Here is a 22,495-nt window from a genome sequence, read left to right on the forward strand (position 1 = left end):
TATACATGCAGCTTATTTAGCTCAACACCAGAAAAGCAAACAACCCAGTCAAAAAGTGGGCAGAAGACCTAAATAGACATTTCTCTAAAGAAGGCATATTGATGGTAACAATAACCCTATATGCAAAACAGAAAAAGAGACACAGATGTACAGAACAGACTTTTGGACTCTGTGGGAGAAGGCGAGGGTGGGATGTTTAGAGAGAACAGCATCGAAACATGTATACTATCAAGGGTGAAACAGATCACCAGCCCAGGTTGGATGCATGAGACAAGTGCTTGGGGCTGGTGCACTGGGAAGACCCAGAGGGATTGAGTGGAGAGGGAGGTGGGAGGGGGTATTGGGATGAGGAATACATGTAAATCCATGGGTGATTCATGTCAATGTATGGCAAAAACCACTACAATATTGTAAAGTAATTAGCCTCCAACTAATAAAAATAAATGGGAAAAAAATAAAGAAGGCATATTAATGGCTAATAATCACATGAAAAGATGCTCATCATTTCTCATTATTGGGGAAATTCAAATCAAAACTACAATGATGTATCATCTCACACTGGTCAGCATGGCCATCATCAAAAAATCTATAAGCAATAAATGAGGTTTGTGGAGAAAAGGGAACACTTTTGCACTGCTGGTGGGACTCTAAACTGATACACCTACTATGGAAAACACTATGAAGATTTCTTTAAAAACTAGGAATAAAATTACCAAGGTATGATATGTATGTGTTAATTGCTCAGTCATGTATCACTCTTTGCATTCCCATGGACTGTAGCCTGCCAGGGCCCTCTGTCTATGTAATTCTCCAGGAAAGAATACTGGAGTGGATTGCCATTCCCTTCTCTAGGGGATTTTCCCAACCCAGGGGTTGAATCTGGGTGTCCCACATTGCAGGAAGATTCTCTAATATATGAGCCACCATTATGGGTTTCTCGGGGTATATGCCCAGTAGTGGGATCCTTGGGTCATATGGCAGTTTTTTTTTTTTTTTTTTTTTTCATATGGCAGTTTTATTTTAAGGAACCATATGACTCAACAATTCCAGTACTGAGCATATACCCTGAGAAAACCATAATTGAAAAAGACACATGTGCCCCAGTGTTCATTGTAGCACTATTTACAATAGCTAGGTCATGGAAGCAACCTAGATGTCCATCAACAGATGAATGGATAAAGGTGTTGTGGTACATATACACAATGAAATGTCCCTCAACCATGAAAAGGACTGCATTTGAGTAAGTTCTAGATAGATGAGCCTAAAGCCTATTATACAGAGTGAAGTAAGTCAGAAAAAGAAAAACAAATATAATATATTAAAGTATGTACATGGAATCTAGAAAGATGGTACAATGAAGCTATCTGCAGATGTTATGTTGACACAGGCATAAAGAACAGCCTTGTGAACAAGGGGCACAGGAGAGGAGAGGGTGGGATGAATTGAGAGGAGTAGCATCGAAACATATACATTACTATATATAAAGGTAGTAGCCTGTGGAAATTTGCTGTATGGTGCATAATATCATCCACAGTTCCACATCCATGAATTTAACCAACTGTAGATTCTTGTAGTACACTAATATTTATTATTGATAAAAGTGTCTATAAGTGGATCTGTGCAGTTCAAATCCATGTTGCTCAAAGGTTAACTATATGTTTACTATCAAACCATTTCTGAGTGACTTTCATGATGCAAGGTGCATAATACAACCATATAATATATGATTCCATGTTTACAAAATGTTCAAGATTGATAAATCTATAAGAACAGAAAGCAGATTAGTAGTTCTTAATGCTTGGAATTTTATGGAATTGGGATGATGATAGACAAGGAGTACAGCTTTATTTCTGAGGAAACAAATATGCTTCAAATTGACTGTGATTATATTTCATGTATCTTTGTATACACTAAAAGTTTGCATTATATATTTATATTGGGAATTTTATGGTATGTAAATTACATCTGAAAAAATTGTTTAAAAAATAATAGGTGATTATGTGTGGTAGGTCAAAAAACAGGGAAGTATCAGGTCAAACAACAGGGAAAGAATACAGTCCCACCAATCAACAGAAAATTGGATTGAAGATTTACTAAGCATGGCCCCGCCCATCAGAACAAGACCCAGTTTCCCACACAGTCAGTCTCTCCCATCAGGAAGCTTCCATCAGCTTCTTATACTTACCCCTCAGAGGACAGACAGAATGAAAACCACAATTACAGAAAACTAATCAAACTGATCACATGGACCACAACCTTCTCTAACTCAATGAAATTATGAGCCATGCCATGAAGGGCCACCCAAGACAGACAGGTCATTGTGGAGAGTTCAGATAAAACGTGGTCCACTGGAGAAGGCAATAGCAAACCACTTCAGTATTCTTGCCTTGAGAATTCCATGAACAGTATGAAAAGACAAAAAGGTATGATCCTGAAAGATGAACTCCCCATATCAGTAGGTGCCCAACATGCTACTGGAGAAAAGTGGAGAAATAACTCCAGATAGAATGAAAGACAGAGCAAAAGTGAAAACAACGTCCAGCTGTGGATGTGACTGGTGATGGAAGTAAAGTCTGATGCTGTAAACAACAATATTGCATAGGAACCTGGAAAGTTAGGTCCATAAATCAAGGTAAATTGGAAATGGTCAAACGGGAGATGGCAAGAGTGAACACTGACATTTTAGTAATCAGTGAACTAAAATGGAATGGAATGGGTGAATTTAACTCAGATGGCCATTATATCTACTACTGTTGGCAAGAATCCTTTAGAACAAATGGAGTAGCCATCATAGTGAAATAAAGAGTATGAAATGAGGTACTTGGGTGCACTCTCAAAATAGATAGAATGATCTCTGTTTGTTTCCAAGGCAAACCATTCAATATCAGAGTAATCCAAGTCCATGCCCCAAACACTATTCCCAAAGAAGCAGAAGTTGAATGATTCTATGAAGACCTACAAGACCTTCTAGAACTAACACCCCAAAAAGATGTCCCTTTCATTATAGGGGACTGGAATGCAAAAGTAGGAAATCAAGAGATACCTGGAGTAACTGGCAAGTTTGGCCTTGGAATACCAAAGGAAGCAGGGCAAAGGAGAACAAGAGTGTTGCCAAGAGAATGCACTGGTCATAACAAACATCCTCTTCCAACAACACAAGAGAAGATGCTATACATGGACATCAGCAAATGGTCAATACAAAAATCAGATTGATTATATTCTTTGCAGCCAAAGGTGGACAAACTCTATACAGTCAGCCAAAACAAGACCAGGAGCTGACTGTGGCTCAGATTATGAACTCCTTATTGCCAAATTCAGACTTAAATTAAAGAAAGTAGGTAAAACCTTTAGACCATGCATGTATGACCTAAATAAAATCCCTTATGATTATACATTGGAACTGACAAATAAATTCAAGAGATTAGACCTGATAGACAGAGTGCCTGAAGAACTATGGACAGAGGTTCATGACTTTGTACAGGAGACAGGGATCAAGACCATCCCCAAGAAAAAGAAATGCAAAAGGCAAAAAGGTTGTCTGAGGATGCCTTACAAAGAGCTGAGAAAAGAAGAGAAATGAAAGGCAAAGGAGAAAAGAAAAGATATACCATTTGAATGCAGAGTTCCAAAGAATGGAGAGAAAAGAGAGCCTTCCTCAGTGTTCAATGCAAAGAAATGCAGGAAAACAATAGAATGGAAAAGACTAGAGATCTCTTCAAGAAAGTTAGTGATATCAAGGGAGCATTTCATGAAAAGAAGGGCACAATAAAGGACAGAAATGGTATGGATCTAACAGAAGCAGAAAATATTAAGAAGAGGTGGCAATAATACACAGAAGAACTGTACAAAGAAGATCTTCATGACCCAGATATCCACGATGGTGTGTTCACTCACCTAGAGTCAGACATCCTTGAATGAGAAGTCAATTGGGCCTCAGGAAGCATGATTATGAACAAAGCTAGTGGAAGTAATGTAATTCCAATTCAGCTCTTTCAAATCGTCAAAGATGATGCTGTGAAACTGCTGCACTCAATATGCCAGCAAATTTGGAAAACTCAGCAGTGGCCACAGGACTGGAAATGGTCAGTTTTCATTCCAATCCCAAAGAAGGGCAATGTCAAAGAATGTTCAAACTACTGCACAATTGCACTCATCTCACATGCTAGCAAAGTAATGCTCGACATTCTCCAAGCCAGGCCTCAACAGTATGTGACCTGTAAAATTCCAGATATTCCAGCTGGTTTTAGAAAAGGCAGAGGAACCAGAGATCAGACTGTCAACATCCATTGAATCATCCAAAAAGCAAGCGAGTTCCAGAAAAAACATCTACTTCTGTTTTATTGACTTCGCCAAAGCCGTTGACTGTGTGGATCACAAGAAACTGTGGAAAATTTTTAAACAGATGCGAATACCAGACCACCTTACCTGCCTCCTGAGAAATCTGTATGCAGGTCAAGAAGCAACAGTTAGAACTGGACATGGAAAAACAGAATGGTTACTAATCAGGAAAGGAGTACGTCAAGGTTGTATATTGTCACCCTGCTTCTATCATTTGAAATGCCAGGCTGGATGTAGCACAAGCTGGAATCAAGATTGCCAGGAGAAATATCAATAACCTGAGATACACAGATAGCACCACCCTTATGGCAGAAAGTTAAGACGAACTAAAGAGCCTCTAGATGAAAATGAAAGAGGAGAGTGAAAAAGCTGGCTTAAAACTCAACATTCCAGAAACAATGATTATGGCATCTGGCCCCAACATTTCATGGCAAAGACATGGGGAAAATGGAAACAGTGACAGCCTTTATTTTCTTGACTCAAAAGTCACTATGGGGGTGACTGCAGCCATGAAATTAAAACTGATCTTTGCCCACAACAGTCCATATAGTGGAAGCTATGTGTTTTCCAGTATTCATGTATGTATGTGAGAGTTGGACTATAAAGAAAGCTGAGTGCCGAAGTATTGATGCTTTTAAATTGTGGTGTTGGAGAAGATTCTTGAGACTCCCTTAGACTGCAAGGAGTTCCATCCAGTCAATCTTAAAGGAAATCAGTCCTGAATATCCATTGGGAGGACTTATGTTGAAACTGAAACTCCAATACTTTGGCCACCTGATGCGAAAAACTGACTCATTTTTAAAGACCCTGATGCTGGGAAAGATTGAGGGCAGGGGGAGAGTGGATGGCAGAGGATGAGATGGTTGGGTGGGGAAAAAAAATAGATGGCTGGATGGCATCACCGACTCGATGGACATGAGTTTGAGCAAGATTTAGGAGTTGGTCATGGACAGGGAAGCCTGGTATGCTGCACTCTTTGAGGTGACAAAACAGTTGGACACGACTGAGCGACTGAACTAACTATGTGTGGTAGGGAACATGGATAGTCCATGAAAACAGTTGATGCTGTAACAGTGTTGTGGTTAGAGGTGATGTTCTTTCACATTGTCACAAATATGCCTACAATTAAGTAAACCTTCCATATATCAAGTTCATCCATATCCACTCTTTCACATCCATGAATTCAACCAAATCCAGATCCTGTATTACACTAATATTTACTATTGGAAAAAAAAAATGTGTTTATAAGTGGACCCGTGTGGTTCAAACCCATGTTTTTCAAGGGTTAACTATATGTTTACTATCAAGCCATCGCTGAGTGGCTTTCATGATTCAAAGTGCACAATTGCCAATACAGATAATTCAGAAAAGCAAAATCATATCATATTACTTCAAGGACCATAATGTTTTGTCAAGAGTTGATTGATTGAACAGCAACACCATTAATATGAAGAATTGTCAGCAGCAGTGAGGCACAGCTAATTCCCACTGTAGGAGGAAGAAATCTGTTGTGTCAATGTTCTAGCTCTAGATAGGGCAAAGTTTCATGGGATATGGCCACTCTGAAATCAGGTTTGGAAAGGGTCATTGTTAGGCATTCAATGGTATCCTCTGCATCAGAGTCCTGAATTGTGTTGCATGTCCAATACAGTGATGCAGTCCAATCAGCAATCATCCATCTATGTGGTGCATGTTCAGTGAGCAGCTTGACTTAGATCTCATCAGAAAATAGTCTCTTACAATTGTCATCTATATATGAATGACTCAGATATTTAAGCAGCAGTAGCAATTTTTTTCCAAAAACTTTTCCCATGCTTTTTGAGATTAAATTGATATACAGCACTGTGTAAGCTTAAGCTGTACAGCATAGTGAATCAACTTACAAAAATCATAGTGAAATGATTATCACAATAAATTTACTAATATCTGTAATTTCATATTAATGTAAACACAAGACAATTTTTTTCCTTGTGATGACAACCCTTAACAGCTTTCAAGTATACCAAATAGCAGTGTCAACCAGTAGCCCCATGCTGTACATTACATTCCCAGTACTTACTCATCTTATAACTGGTGTTTGATCCAACTGACCACTTTCATTTATTCTCCTACTCCTTACCTACCACATTTGATAGTCACAAATCTTATCTTTTTATATGAGTTTGTTTTCTGTGTTCTATGTTTAGTATATAAGTGATATGGTACAATATCTGTCTTTGTCTAATATCTCACTTAGCATAATTTTCTCAAGTTCTTTTTGTGTTGTCACAAATGGAAGGATTTATCTTTTTATGGTTGAATAATATTCCATCTACTACAACTTTTTAATTTATCTGTCAGTGGACATGTAGGTTCTTTTCATGTTTTAACTATTAGAGATAATACTATTATAAACACTAGAGTGCTGATATGTCTTCAACATAGTGCTCTGTTTTAATCAATATATATCCAGAAGTGAAATTGCTAAATCATATGATAGCTCTGCTTTTAATTTTTAAAGAACCTGCATACAGATTTCAATGCTAACAGTACCAATTTACAATGCCATGTACAGTGCACAAGGATTTCCTTTTCCCTACAACCTCACGAGCATTTGTCATCTCTTATCTTTGATGATAGCCATTAAAACAGGTGATATTTCATTGAGGTTTTAATTTGCATTTCCCTAATGATTAGTATGACATGTAGTATCTTTTCATGTTACTTTTAGTCATTTGTATATCTTCTTTGGGAAAATGTCTATTAAGATCCTAAGCCAATTTGAAATGGATTTTAAGGGGATTGCTATTAAGCTATAAGAGTTATTTATATAATTTGAATATTAACTTCTTATCAGATATAAAATTTAAAAAATAATTTTCCTGTTATTGCAATGGTGAGTGGGACTGTTTCTTTAATTGCTCTTTCTGATTTTTCATTTTTAGTGTATAGGAATGCAAGAGACTTTTGTGTATTAATTTTATATCCTACAACTTTTCTATATTCATTGATTAGCTCTAGCAATTTTCTGGTGGTATCTTTAGGATTTTCTATATAGAGAATCATGTCATCTGAAAACAGTGAGAGTTTTACCTCTTTTCCAATGTGAATTTCTTCTATTTATTTTCCTTCTCTGATTTCTGTGGCTAGGACTTCGAAAACTATGTTGAATAACAGTGGTAAGAGTGGGAACCCTTCTCTTATTCCTGATTTTAGAGGAAATGCTTTCAGGTTTTCACCATTGAGGATAATATTTGTTGTGGGTTTGCTGTACATTGCCTTTATTATGTTAAGGTAGATTACTTCTATGCCTGCATTCTGGAGATTTTTTTTTTTTCATCATAAGTGGGTGTTGAATTTGTCAAACACTTTCTCTGTATCTACTGAGATGTTCATACAGTTTTATTTCTGTTTGTTAATATGGTGTATCACATTGATTGATTTGGGTATATTGAAGAATCCTTATCTTCATGGTGACAAAAAACACTACAATATTGTAAAGTAACTAGCCTCCAACTAATAAAAATAAATGGGAAAAAAAAGCACTGGATTTAAAATAAAAAAAAAAAAAGATTCCTAAGATGATGTTCACTCTTGCCATCTCCTGTTTGATCACATCCAATTTACCTTGATTTATGGACCTAATATTTCAGGTTCCTACTCAATATTGTTCTTTACAGCATCAGACTTTACTTCCACCACCACACACATCCACAAATAGGCATAGTTTCTTCTTTGGCTCAGCCTGTTCATTCTTTCTGGAGCTATTTCTTCATTCTTCCCCAGTGGTGCCTTGGACACCTACCTACAGTGTCATATCTTTTTACCTTTTCATACTCTTCATTGAGTTACACAAGGCTGTGACCCATGAGATCATTTTCGTTAGTTTTCTGTGGTTGTGATTTTCGTTCTGGAGGCCATAGGATTTTGGTTTTTGCTTTAGAGCCACCTAGGAAGCATAATATTGGCCTACAATTTTCTTTCTGTGTGTCTATCTTTGTCTGGTTTTGGTATTAGAGTGATGGTGGTTTCAAATAGTGAGTTTGGAATTTTCTTTCCTCTGCAATTGTCTGGAAGAATTTGAGCAAGAAAGGTGTTGCTGTTGCTGCTAAGTTGCTTCAGTCGTGTCTGACTCTGTGCGACCGCATACAAGGCAGCCCATCAGGCTCCTCTCTCCCCTGTATTCTCCAGGCAAGAATACTGGAGTGGGTTGCCATTTCCTTCTCCAATGCATGCATGCATGCCAAGTCGTTTCAGTTGTGTTGGACTCTGTGTGACCCCATGGACAGCAGCCCACCAGGCTCCTCTGTCCACAGGATTCTCCAGGCAAGAATACTGGAGTGGTTTGCCATTTTAGATCTTCTTGAAACTTTTGGTAGAATTCACCTGTGAATCCACGTGGCCCTGGCTTTTGTTTGCTGTAAGACTGTTTTTGTTACAGTTTCTATTTACTTACTTGTGATTGGTCTGTTCATGTTTTCTATTTCTCCTGATTCAGTTTTGGAAAGTTATACTTTTCTTAGAATTTGTCCATTTCTTCCAAGTTGTCCATTTTATTGGCATATAATAGTCTCTTATGATCTTTTGTACTTCTGTGTTGTCTGTTGTAACTTCTGTTTTATTTATAATATTATTGATTTGACTCTTTTCCCTTTCTTTCTTGATTAGTATGGCTAAAAGTTTGTCTATTTTATCTTCTCAAAGAACCAGCTTAAGTTTTATTGATCTTTCCTATAATCTTTTTCATTTCTTTCTGCTCTGATTGAATGATTTCTTTCCTTATACTAACTTAATTTTTTTTTCTAGTTTCTTTAGGTGTAAGGTTAGGTTGTTTATTAATGGTTCTATTGTTTTTTGAGGTAGGATTGTATTGCTATAAACTTCCCTCTTAGAACTGCTTTTACTGAAGCCCATAAATTTGAGATGTGTTTTCATTGCCAATTGTTTCAGGCATATTTTGACTTCTTTTTTGATTTCTTTAGTGATTTGTTTGTTATTCAGAAGCACGTTGTTTAGTCTCCATTTGTTTGTCTTTTTCCCTCTATTAGATAGCTAATTTTACAGTGTTGTGAACAGAAAAGATGTTTGAAAACATTTCAATTTATAAAAATTTACCAAGAATAGATTTGTGGCCCAGAATGTGATCTATCTTCGAGAATGATCCATGTGCATTTGAGAAAAAAGTGAAATTTATTGATTTTGAATGAAATGGACTTTAGATATCAATTAGTCCAATTGGTCCAATGTATCATTTAAAACTTGTGTTTACTTATTCATTTTATGTCTGGATGATCTATCCATTGCTGTGAATGGGGTATTAAAATCCCCCAATATCATTGGGTGACCATTAATTTCCCCTTTAATAGTTGTTAGCCTTTGATTTATGCATAGAGGTGCTCCTACATTTGGAGCATATGTATTTATAATTCTTATGTCTTCTTCTTGGATTTATCCATTGATCATTGTATAGTGTCCTTCTTTGTATCTTCAAATGGTCTTTATTTTAAAGTCTATCTTATCTGTTATAAGTATTCCTACTCCCACTTTCTTTTGGTCTCCATTTGCAAGGAATATCTTTTTCTACTTCATCAATTTCAATCTGTATGTGTCCCTAGATTTTGAGGTGCGTCTCTTTTAGACAGCATATATCAGCTTCCTATTTTTTTTTTAATCCATTTAGCCAAACTGTGTCTATTGGTTGAAGTATTTAGCCCATTTACCTTTAAAGTAATTGTTGATAAGTATGATCCCATTGCTTTGCCAACAAATGTCCGTCTGGTCAAGGCTATGGTTTTTCCAGTGGTCATGTATGGATGTGAGAGTTGGACTGTGAGGAAAGCTGAGCACCTAAAAATTTATGCTTTTGAACTATGGTGTTGCAGAAGACTCTTGAGAGTCCCTTGGACTGCAAGGAGATCCAACCAGTCCATCCTAAAGGAGATCAGTCCTGGGTGTTCATTGGAAGGACTGATGCTGAAGCTGAAACTCCAATACTTTGGCCACTTCATGCGAAGAGTTGACTCATTGGACAAGACCCTGATGCTGGAAGGGATTGGAGGCAGGAGGAGAAGGGGACGACAGAGGATGAGGTGGCTGGATGGCATCAGCGACTCGATGGACGTGAGTTTGAGTAAACTCTGGGAGTTGGTGATGGACAGGGAGGCCTGGCGTGCTGTGATTCATGGGGTCGCAAAGAGTCGGACACGACTGAGCGACTGAACTGAACTGAATGATCCCATTACCATTTACTTTATTCTATTGTTTGTTTTTATACCCCTTTCCTGTTTTCCCTAAAGAGACAAACCATCTGTATGCAGAAAACTATAAAACAATCATGAAAGAAATCGAAGACAACAAAAAGAAATGGAGAAATATGTCATGCTCTTGGATTAGAAGAATCAGTATAGTGAATATGAATTTACTAGCCAAAGCAATCTATGGATTCAATGCAATAACTCTAAAACTACCAACGAAATTTTTCACAGAACTAGGAAAAATAATTCGACAATTTGTATGGAAACAAAAAAGACCATGAACCGTGAAAGTAATCTTGAGAAGAAGAATGGAACTGGAGGAATCAACCTTCCTGACTTCAGATTAAACTACAAAGCTACAGGCATCAAGGTGGTATGGTACTAGCAAAAAAAAAAAAAAAAAATAGAAATAAAGACCAATGAAACAGGACAGAGAGTTCAGAGATATATCCACACATCTAAGGACACCTTATCTTTGACAAAACAGGCAAGAATATGCAATGAAAAAAAGACAGTCTCCTCAATAAGTGTTACAGGGAAAACTGGTCAACCATGTGTAAAAGAATGAAATTAGAACACTTCCTAAAACCATATACAAAATAAACTCAAAATGGATTAAAGACCTAAACACAAGTCCAGAAACTATAAACTCTAACATGAAAACTTGGGCGAAACATTCTCTTATATAAATCACAGCAAGATCCTATATTACTTACCTTCTAAAGTGATGGAAATAAAAACAAAAGTAAGCAAATGGGACCTAATTAAAGCAGAAAAGTTTTTGCACAGTGAAGGAAACTATAAGCAAGGTAAAAAGACAACCCTTAGAATGGAGAAATTAATAACAAATGAAACAACCAACAAAGAATAAATCTCCAAAATATACTAGCAGCTCATAAAGCTCAATACCAGAAAAACAAACACCACAATCAAAAAGTGGGCAGAAGATTTAAACAGACATTTATCAAAAGACGACATACAATGGCTAATAAACACTTGAAAATATGCTCAACATTTCTCATTATTAGAGAACTGAAAATCAAAACTACAATGGGTATTATCTCATGGCTGCCAGAATGGCCATCATCAAAAAGTCTACAAGAATAAATGTTGGACAGGGTGTTTACAAAAAGAAAACCTTTTATAGTGCTGGTGGAAATGTAAACTGATACAGCCACCATGGAGAACAGTATGGAGATTCCTTAAAAAACTAGGAATTAAACTACTATATGATGCAGTAATCCTACTACTAGGCATATACCTGGAAGGAAATATAATTGAAAAAGACACATGCACCCCAAAGTTCATCCCAGCACCATTTATAATAGCTAGGACATGGAAGCAACCTGGATGCCCATTGGTGTATGAATGGATAGCAAAGTTGTGGTACATGTGCACAATGGAATATTACTCAGCTATAAAAAGGAATATATTTGAGTCAGTTCTAATGAGGTGGATGAACCTAGAGCCTATTATACAGAGTGAAGTAAGTTGAAAAGATAAAGGCACATATTTTATAAACTGCTTCACTGACTGTGCTAAAGCCTTTGCCTGCATGAATCACAACAAACTGTGGAAAATTTTTTTAAAGATATGGGAATACCAGGCCACCTTACCTGTCTCCTGAGAAACCTGTATGCAGGCCAAGAAGCAACCATTTGAACCAGACATGGAACAATGGACTGGTTCAAAATTGGGAAAGGAGTACATCAAGGCTGTTTATTGTCACCGTGATTACTTATATGTAGATTGGTTGTTGCTCAGTCTTGTCCAACTTTTTCTGACCCCATGGACTGTAGCACACCAGGCTTCCCTGTCCTTCACCATCTCCCAGAGTTTGCTCAAATTCATTGCCATGTAGTCAGCGATGCCATCCTAAGATTTAATCCTGTCACCCCCTTCTCCTCCTGCCTTGAATTTTTGCAAGCATCAGGGTCTTCTCCAATGAGTTGGCTCTTCATATCAGGTGGCCAAAGTATTGGAGCTTCAGCGTCAATCCTTCCAAAGAATATCCAGGATTGAATTCTTTAGGATTGACTGGTTTGATCTCCATGCTGTCCAAGGGACTCTGAAGTATCTTCCCCAGCACGACAGTTCGAAGGCATAAATTCTTCAGTGTTCAGCTTTTTGCATTGTCCAGTTCTCACATCCATACATGACTAATGGAAAAACCATAGCTATGAATAGACAGACCTTTGTTGGTAAAGTAATGTCTCTGCTTTTTTAAAACACTGGCTAGGTTTGTCATAGCTTTGCTTCCAAGGAGCAAGCGTCTTTTAATTTCATGGCTTCAGTTACCATCCACAGTGATTTTCGAGCCCAAGAAAATAACGTCTGTCGCTGTTCCCATTGTTTCCCCATCTATTTGCCATGAAGGGATGGGACAAGGTGCTATAATCTTCATTTTTTGAATATTGATTTTAAGCCAGCTTTTTCACTCTCCTCTTTCACCATCATCAAGAGGCTCCTTAGTTTTGCTTCGCTTTCTGCCATAAGGGTGCTATCATCTGCAAATCTGAAGTTATTGATATTTTTCCATGCAATCTTAATTCTAGTTTCTGCTTCATCCAATCCAGCATTTTACATGATGTACTCTGCATATAAGTTAAATAAGCAGGGTGAAAATATACAGCCTCGACACACTCCTTTCCCAATTTGGAACCAGTCTGCTGTTCCATGTCCAGTTCTAACTGTTGTTTTGACCTGCATACAGGCTTCTCAGGAGTCAGCTAATGTGGTTTGATATTTCTATCACTTTAAGAGTTTTCCACAGTTTGTTGTAATTCACACAGTCAAAGCCTTTAGCATAGTCAATGATAGATGTTTTTATGGAATTCTCTTGCCTTTTCAATGATCCAATGGTTAATGGAAATTTGATCTCTGGTTCCTCTGCCTTTTCTAAATCCAGCATGTACATTTGGGAGTTCTCGGTTCTTGTACTGTTGAAGCCTAACTTGGAGCGTTTTGAGCATTACTTTGGTAGCATATGAAATGAGTGCAATTGTATGGTAGTTTGAGCATTCTTTGGTATTGCCTTTCTTTGGGATTGGAATGAAACTTGACATTTTCCAGTCCTGTGGCCACCACAGAGTTTTCCAAATTTGCTGGCATATTGAGTACAGCACTTTCACAGCATCACCTTTTGGTATTTGAATTAGCTCAGCTGGAATTCTATCACCTCCACTAGCTTTGTTCATAGTGATGCTTCCTAAGGCCCACTTGAATTCACATTCCAGGATATCTGGCTCTAGGTGAGTGATCACACCATCATGGTTATCTGGGTCATTATTTTTTTTTTATAGTTTCTCTGTGTATTCTTGCCATCACTTCTTAATATCTTCTGCTTCTGTTAGGTCCATACCATTTCTGTCCTTTATTGTGCCTGTCTTTCCATGAAGTGTTCCCTTGGTATCTCTGACTTTCTTGAAGATATCTCTAGTTTTTCCCATTCTATTGTTTTCCTCTATTTCTTTGCATAGTTCACTTAAAAAAGACTTTCTTTTCTCTCCTTGCTATTCTCTGGAACTCTGTATTCAGATGGGTATATCTTTCCTTATCTCCTTTGCCTTCAGCTTCTCTTCTTTTCTCAGCTATTTGTAAGTCCTCCTCAGAGAACCACTTTGCCATTTATCATTTCTTTTTCTTGGGGATGATTTTGTTCACTGCCTCCTATACAATGTTACAAACATCTGTCCATTGTTCTTCAGGCACTCTGTCTATCAGATCTAACCCCTTGAATCTATTTGTCACTTCTACTGTATAATCATAAGAGATTTAAGTCATATCTGAATGGACTAGGGGTTTCCATACATTGTTAAATTTAAGTCTGAATTTGGCAATAAGGAGTTCATGATCTGAGCCACAGTCAGCACCCAGCCTTGCTTTTGCTGACTGTACAGAACTTCTCTGTTTTTGGCTGCAAAGCGTATATGTAGAGTACATCATGTGAGATGCCAGGCTGGATGAATCACAAGCTGGAATCAAGATTGCCTGGAGAAATATCAACAACCTGCAATATGCAAATGATACCACTCTAGTGGCAGAATGCAAATTGGAACTAAAGAGCCTCTTGATGAGGATGAAAGAGGAGAATGAAGAAGCTGGCTTAAAACTAACATTAAGAAACATAAAATCATGGCATCCAGTCCCATTACTTCATAGCAAATAGGAGGGGAAATAGTGTAAACAGGGGCAGATTTTATTTTCTTGGACTCCAGAATTACCGTGAATGGTGACTGAAACCAGGAAATTATAAGATGCTAGGTCCTTGGAAGAAAAGTTATGACAAACCTAGTGTGGTTGTTTGTGGATTGAACACGGATCTTCCACACTGCAGGCATATTCTTTACCATCTGAACCATCTACTGGTAGCACAATCACGGCAAACCTAGATAGCACATTGAAAACCAGAGACATCACTTTGCTGACTGACAAAGGTCTGTCTAGTTAAGGCTATGGTTTTACCAGTAGTCATGTACAGATGTGAGAGTTGGACTGTAAAGAAGGCTGATCACTGAAGAATTGATGATTTCAAATTGTGCTGTTGAAGAAGACTTTTGAGAGTCCTTTGGACAGCACAGAGATCAAACCAGTAAATCCTAAAGGAAATCAACCCTGAATATTCATTGGAAGGACTGGTGCTGAAGCTGAAACTCCAGTAATTTGGCCACCTAATGTGAAGAGCCGACTAATTGGAAAAAAACTTGATGCTGGGAAAGATTGAGGGTACAAGGAAAAGGGTGCAACAGATGCGATGGCTGGATGGCATGACTGACTCAATGAACATGAGTTTGAGCAAACTCCATGAAGTGGTGAAGGCAGTGTAGCCCAGCATGCTGTAGTCCATGAGGTTGCAAAGTGCCAAACATGATGTAGTCACTGAATAACAACAACAGTGCATATATATGGCATCTAGAAAGATAGTACCAAAGATCCTTCAGGCAAGGTAGCAAAGGGGACACAGACTTTAAGAACAAATTTGGATACAGTTGGGAAAGGATAAGGCAGGATGATTTGAGAGAGTAGCATTGGAGTATATATTTATCATATGTAAATTAGATATCTAGTGAAAGTTTGATGTATGATTCAGGGAACCCAAGGCCAGTGCTCTGTGACAACCTATAATATAGGGTTGTAAATCAGGAGGGAGGGGGATCATGAAGGAGGGGACATATGTATTCATATGGCAGATTCATGTTGATATATGGCAAAAACTATCACAATATTGTAATTTTCCTGCAATTAAAAAATAAATACATTTTAGAAAAGAAAAAAAGAGAAACATTTGTCCTATTCCATAGTCTGCTTTTTATTGGAATATAGTTTCTTTACAATGCTGTGTTTGTTTCTGCTGTACAATAATTATTGTACAGAAATATATTGCTGAGCCACTAAAAGGAACAAAATAGGGTCATTTAGAGACGTGGATGGGACTAGAGTCCATCAAACAGAGTGAAGTACGTCAGACAATAAAAAAAAATGAATATAGTATAATGTTGCTTATATGTGGAACATAGGTTATCTTTTTATATTGATTTATATTTGATTTATATTTATATTGATTGTTTCTTTTGCTGTGTAGGCTTTTTAGTTTGATGCAGTGTCACTTATTTTTTATTTTGATCTTTGGATATCAGATAAATTAATTTCAAAACCTATGTAGAGGAGATTTTTGGAGGGGGGTTTGCTTTCTTATAAGAATTTAATGGGGGACAGTCCCAAGATGGAGGAGGAATAGAACTGGCAGACCACTTTCTACACCATTAATACATCAAAAGATCAACTTAATGCTGAGAAACATCCACAAAACAACTTCTGAACACTGGAGGACACCAGGCACCCAGAAAGGCAGCCCATTTTCTTCAAAATGATGTAGGACAAAATATAAAAGATAAAAACTGAGACAAAAGAGTTAGGGATGGAGACCCATCCTGGGGAGGGAGCTGTGAAAGAGGAGAAGTTTGCACACAATAGGAAACCCTCTCACATGCATGTATATAAGGAATTTTGGAATCTCAGAGGGCAACATAACTGGAAGGAAAAACAAACAAACAAACAAACAACAACAACAACAAACCAACAGAATATGCGCCTAACCACAACTGCCAGCAGAGAAGTGGCCCAGACACTGTTGTCCACTACCAGCAAGTGGGGACTGGGCAGGGAGTTGTGGGATATATCATCAGTCCTTAGGGTAAGGACCAGCTCGGAATGCCCTAAGAACAATCTGAGGGAGCTAATGTGGGATAGCAACCCAAACCGTGAGATCACCAAAGAGACCAAAAAGAAAGACCTTCCGCATGAAAGGCTTTAATGCCCCACGGTGACCCCTGGCCCACTCTTAGGACAAACTATTGAGCAAATACCAAAGGAGAGCAAGCTGCTTACCATATATGGCCTCCTCTCCCTGGAGGCAGAGAGGCAGGTGTGCAACAGTCAGAGCCAGAATGCAAGGGACTGCTTCAATCTCGGCCCCAAGGACCACATCTTCCACCAAACTGTGAGCAGGTTCCCAGTTGCTAACCACGTCTTCCTGGAATCCTGGTTTGTTGACATCAGTCAGGAAAGTCACAGCCTGAGCTCAGCTCCCCAGAGGAGACACATGGCACACCTGGAACTGTGCTCTCATGGAGCACCTGGGAAAATGAGCGACAGGAACTGGAGTGGTAACTAAGATTCACGGCCCACCTGGGACAGTGTGCTCACCAAGCACCTGATTGCCTAAGCTGCTTGGACCTGAGAGGGGCACAAAACATACAGCCCATCCTAGTCTGGGTCCTTGCAAAGCAGCCAAGAACCTGAGAAGCTTAGACCTGAGAAGTGCATGAAATGCAGGGCACCCTTGTACCTGGCAGCATAGACCCAGGAAACACGTGCTGCCTTGGGCTATGGCAAACCCAGTGTGGTCCATCCACTGCAAGTACTTCCCACACATGCCAGTGCTTTTTGTTTCCAGTGTCCCTTCCTCTCCACAACACAATTAAACAAGTGAGCCTAAATAAGTGGTCACCTTTGCCCCCTTGTGTCAGGGCAGAAATTAGACACTGAAGAGGCTTGCAAACAGAGGAAGCCAAAATAAGAAAAGAAGGGGGAACCACCCTGGAAGCAAAAGGTGCAGTGGGCTAAAGCATGTAACACTGGAGACATCTGAGGGACACCTACAGACCTTGAGAACTAGTACAAGCTGGAACAAGGGACAATCTGACACAGAACTGACCCCACACTGCCAACAACAGCTCCAGAGAAATTCCTAGATATATTTTATTAGTATAAATAACATATAATGATATTTAATAATATATTAATAATATAGTGATGTTATTATCACCTTTTAATTTAAAATGTTTATTAATATTAATATAATATTCTGTTAATATTAGTCTAATAATATTTTATTAATATATAATTCTATTAATATTGATACATCAATGCTGTATTATATTATTAACAATATATTAATTATATAGTGATACTATTATCACTTTTTAATTAAAAAATTCTAGCCTACCATTACCTTTCCAAAAAAAAAAAAAAACAGCTTTTTTAAAAATACTCCATATATATATATTTTTAATTATTGTGATTGACTATGTTTTATATTTTTTATGTTGTATTTTTGAGAGTCTGACCTCTATTCTAGGTTTTTAATCTTTGCTTTTTTATATTTGTTATCAATTTTGTACTTCAAAAATCTAACCTTCAGTACCCATTTTCACATTGCCCTCTCACCTTTTGACTCTCCCTTTTCACCTCCAGGTGACCTCTATCTCCTTCCTCCTTCTTCTCTTCTCTATATAATTCTATGAATCTTTCTGGGTGTTCTAAGCTGTGGAGAGCACTTAGGGATTAGATTATTGGGTAGATTGCTCTCTCCACTTTTGACTCCCCCTTTTCTCCTCCTGCTCACCTGTTTCCCTCATCCCTCCTCTCTTCTCTATATAACTCTGTGAATCTCTCTGAGTGTTGCTAGCTGTGGAGCATTGTTTCACCAATTAAACTAAGGACTCTATTTTCTGTGCCATATGGATACAGAAGTCTTGAGGCTACTGAAAGAGAAGGACCAAAAGCCAGAGGCAGGTGGCTTAACTCCAAAACTTTAGAACATCAGAGAACTCCTGAGTCCAGGGAATATTAATAGATAAGAGCTCACCCAAAAGTCTCCACACCTACACTGAAACCAAGTTCCACCCAAGAGCCAACAGGATCCAGTGCAAGACACACCATGCTAATTCTCCAGCAAAACAGGAACACAGTCATGAACATTAAAAGATGGCCTTCCTAAAGGTGTGCTAAATCCATAGACACCCCCAACTCACTACTGGACACTTCATTGCACTCCAGAGAGAAGAGATCCAGTTCTACCCACCAGAACACAGACACAATCTCCTCCAACCAAGAAACCTTGACAAGCTATTAGTCCAAACCCACCCACAGGGAACAGAATCCACAATTAAGAGAGCCAAAGAACTTCCAGTATGCAGAAAGGACAACCCAAACACAGCAATCTACATAAAACGAAAAGGCAGAGAAATATTCAGCAGGTGAAGGAACATGAAATAAAAACCCACCAAACCAAACCAAAGAGGAGGAAATAAGGAGTCTACCTGAAAAAGAATTCAAAATAATAACAGTAAAATGATCCAAAATTTTGAAAGCAAAATGGATTTACAGATAAATAGACCAGAGGCAAGGATTGAGAAGATGCAAGAAACGTTTAACAAGGACCTAGAAGAAATAAAGAAGAATCAATCAATAATGAATAACGCAATAACTGAGATCAAAATCACTCTGGAAGGAACCAACAGTAGAATAACTGAGGCAGAAGAGAGGATAAATGAGGTGGAAGATAGAATGGTGGAAATAAATGAAGCAGAGAGGAAAAAAGATTTAAAAGAAATGAGGACAACCTCAGAGACCTCTGGAACAGTGTTAAATGCCCCAACATTTGAATCAAATGTGTCCTAGAAGACAAAAACAAAACACATGAGGAAATACTTGAGGAGATAATAGACAAAAACTTCCCTAAAATGGGGAAGGAAATAACTACCCAAGTCCAAGAAACCCAGAGAGTCCCAAACAGGGCAAAACCAAGGTAAAACACCCCAAGACACATATTAATCAAACTAGCAAAGATCAAACACAAAGAGCAAATATTAAAAGCAGCAAGGGTAAAGCAACAAATAACACACAAAGGGTTCCCCTTAAAGATAACAGATGACTTTTTGATAGAAACTCTCCAGGCCAGAAGGGAATGGCAGGACATACTTAAAGTGATGAAAGAGAAAAACCTACAACTAAGAATACTCTACCCAGCAAGACTCTCCTTCAGATTTGATGAACAAATCAAAAGCTTTATGGAGAAGCAAAAGCTGAGAGAATTCAGCACCACCAAAGTAGCTCTTCAACAAATGCTAAAGGATTGTCTCTAGACAGGAAACACAGTAAAGGTTTTTAAAAATGAACCCAGACTTATGGGGGTGCAGCATTGCAGCATAGGATAAGTTGGCTCTGGACAGTGGTGAGTTGGAGGGGACCTCAGGCAACCGGCTGCTGGGGCCATGGCCTCCGACCTGGACATCTCCCCTCCCGAGGTGCTTGAGCCCATGTACCTGGGGAACCTGCTGTGGTATAGAGTCTTTCTGGGGGCCATTTTCCAGCTCATCTGCATGCTGGCCATAATCATTCCTGTTCCCAAGTCCCACAAGGCAGACGCAGAACCATCTGAGCCCTGAAGTGCCGAGGTGACGAGGAAACCCAAGGTCACTGCTCCTTTGCAAACAAGAGACCCAAGAAGGAGGCCAAGAAGAAGTGGTAGAAGAGGCAGCCTTCACAGCTTGACAGGCAGGCAAGGGCCTTGAGGTCAGCCCTCCTGGGGCACAAGGTCTCAGGTGTCTGGGTTGCCCTTTGACTGCAGAGATCTGGACAATCATGACAGTGCCCAGGCCCCGGGGGGGGGCAGACCACCACTTCTTCCTTCTGCCTTCCTGAGGGGTTAGAGCCAAGGGGGCTGAAATACCCTGTGAACAGAGACTGTCCTGGAAGCCTCTTGAAAAGTTGGGTCAACTCACAGAGTTCCATTTTCTGACTTAATTCCCATGTCCTACTTTTAGTCACCCACCTTGTAGGTTTGCACTATGTTTTAGAGTCCTCATCTACTTATGCAAGCACCACCCTCTGCCATTATCCATCCCCTGCAGATCAGATCTCCTGCTAATCAGTCACCTTTGTCTCTGCTTGTGCAGAGGAAGCTGAGCCAGACCTCTCCTATTTTTTTTTATTTTTTTTTATTTTTTTTTCCAGTGGGTTTTGTCATACATCGATATGAATCAGCCATGGATTTACATGTATTCCCAATCCCGATCCCCCCTCCCACCTCCCTCTCCACCCGATTCCTCTGGGTCTTCCCAGTGCACCAGGCCGGAGCACTTGTCTCGTGCATCCCACCTGGGCTGGTGATCTGTTTCAACATGGATAGCATACATGCTGTTCTTTTGAAATATCCCACCCTCACATTCTCCCACAAAGTTCAAAAGTCTGTTCTGTATTTCTGTGTCTCTTTTTCTGTTTTGCATATAGGGTTATCGTTATCACCTTTCTAAATTCCATATACATGTGTCAGTATGCTGTAATGTTCTTTATCTTTCTGGCTTACTTCACTCTGTATAATGGGCTCCAGCTTCATCCATCTCATTAGGACTGGTTCAAATGAATTCTTTTTAATGGCTGAGTAATATTCCATGGTGTATATGTACCACAGCTTCCTTATCCATTCATCTGCTGATGGGCATCTAGGTTGCTTCCATGTCCTGGCTATTATAAATAGTGCTGCGATGAACATTGGGGTGTACGTGTCTCTTTCAGATCTGGTTTCCTCAGTGTGTATGCCCAGAAGTGGGATTGCTGGGTCATATGGCAGTTCTATTTCCAGTTTTTTAAGAAATCTCCACACTGTTCTCCATAGCGGCTGTACTAGTTTGCATTCCCACCAGCAGTGTAAGAGGGTTCCCTTTTCTCCACACCCTCTCCAGCATTTATTGCTTGTAGACTTTTGGATAGCAGCCATCCTGACTGGCGTGTAATGGTACCTCATTGTGGTTTTGATTTGCATTTCTCTAATAATGAGTGATGTTGAGCATCTTTTCATGTGTTTGTTAGCCATCTGTATGTCTTCTTTGGAGAAATGTCTGTTTAGTTCTTTGGCCCATTTTTTGATTGGGTCATTTATTTTTCTGGAATTGAGCTGCAGGAGTTGCTTGTATATTTTTGAGATTAATCCTTTGTCTGTTTCTTCATTTGCTATTATTTTCTCCCAATCTGAGGGCTGTCTTTTCACCTTACTTATAGTTTCCTTTGTAGTGCAAAAGCTTTTAAGTTTCATTAGGTCCCATTTGTTTAGTTTTGCTTTTATTTCCAATATTCTGGGAGGTGGGTCATCCCCAAGGCCATTAGCACAGTGGTCCTACTGATGCAGAAGCCAGTCCTTAAAGAGGCCTGGTCCTCCTCTGGCTGATGGAAGGGATTTGGCTTAATGAGTGTGTATTCTTGAGCCCAAAGGTCCTGAGCATCTCAAATAGGGGGTAGGGGCAGGGACTTGTCAATTGCAGACCAATCTCTTTTCAGCCAACCACAGCACATTGAGGATATACCTGATCGCTTCTGTCTGTATCCCCTCCCCCACCTCCAATTCCTTCAACCCTTGACCAAAGTCATTTGGAGGAAGTAAAGGTCAATAAATGGTCCCACACAATGAAAATAAATAAATAAAAAAATAAATTAAAAAAATGAACCCAAAACAACAACAACAAAAAAATAACTGGTGAGAGGATCATACTTATCAATAATTACCTTACATGTAAATGGGTTAAATGCTCCAACCAAAAGACAAAGACTGGCCAAATGGATACAAAAACAAGACCCCTATATAT

The 22,495-nt window shown here is 38.9% G+C and overlaps 1 pseudogene; it reads left to right on the forward strand.

Moving 5' to 3' along the window:
• Positions 1 to 20,128: 20,128 nt before the first annotated feature.
• Positions 20,129 to 20,385, forward strand: LOC133052792 (protein MANBAL-like; annotated as a pseudogene).
• Positions 20,386 to 22,495: the final 2,110 nt, after the last annotated feature.

Source organism: Dama dama, chromosome X (assembly GCF_033118175.1).
Source record: "Dama dama isolate Ldn47 chromosome X, ASM3311817v1, whole genome shotgun sequence".
Classification (NCBI taxonomy): domain Eukaryota; kingdom Metazoa; phylum Chordata; class Mammalia; order Artiodactyla; family Cervidae; genus Dama; species Dama dama.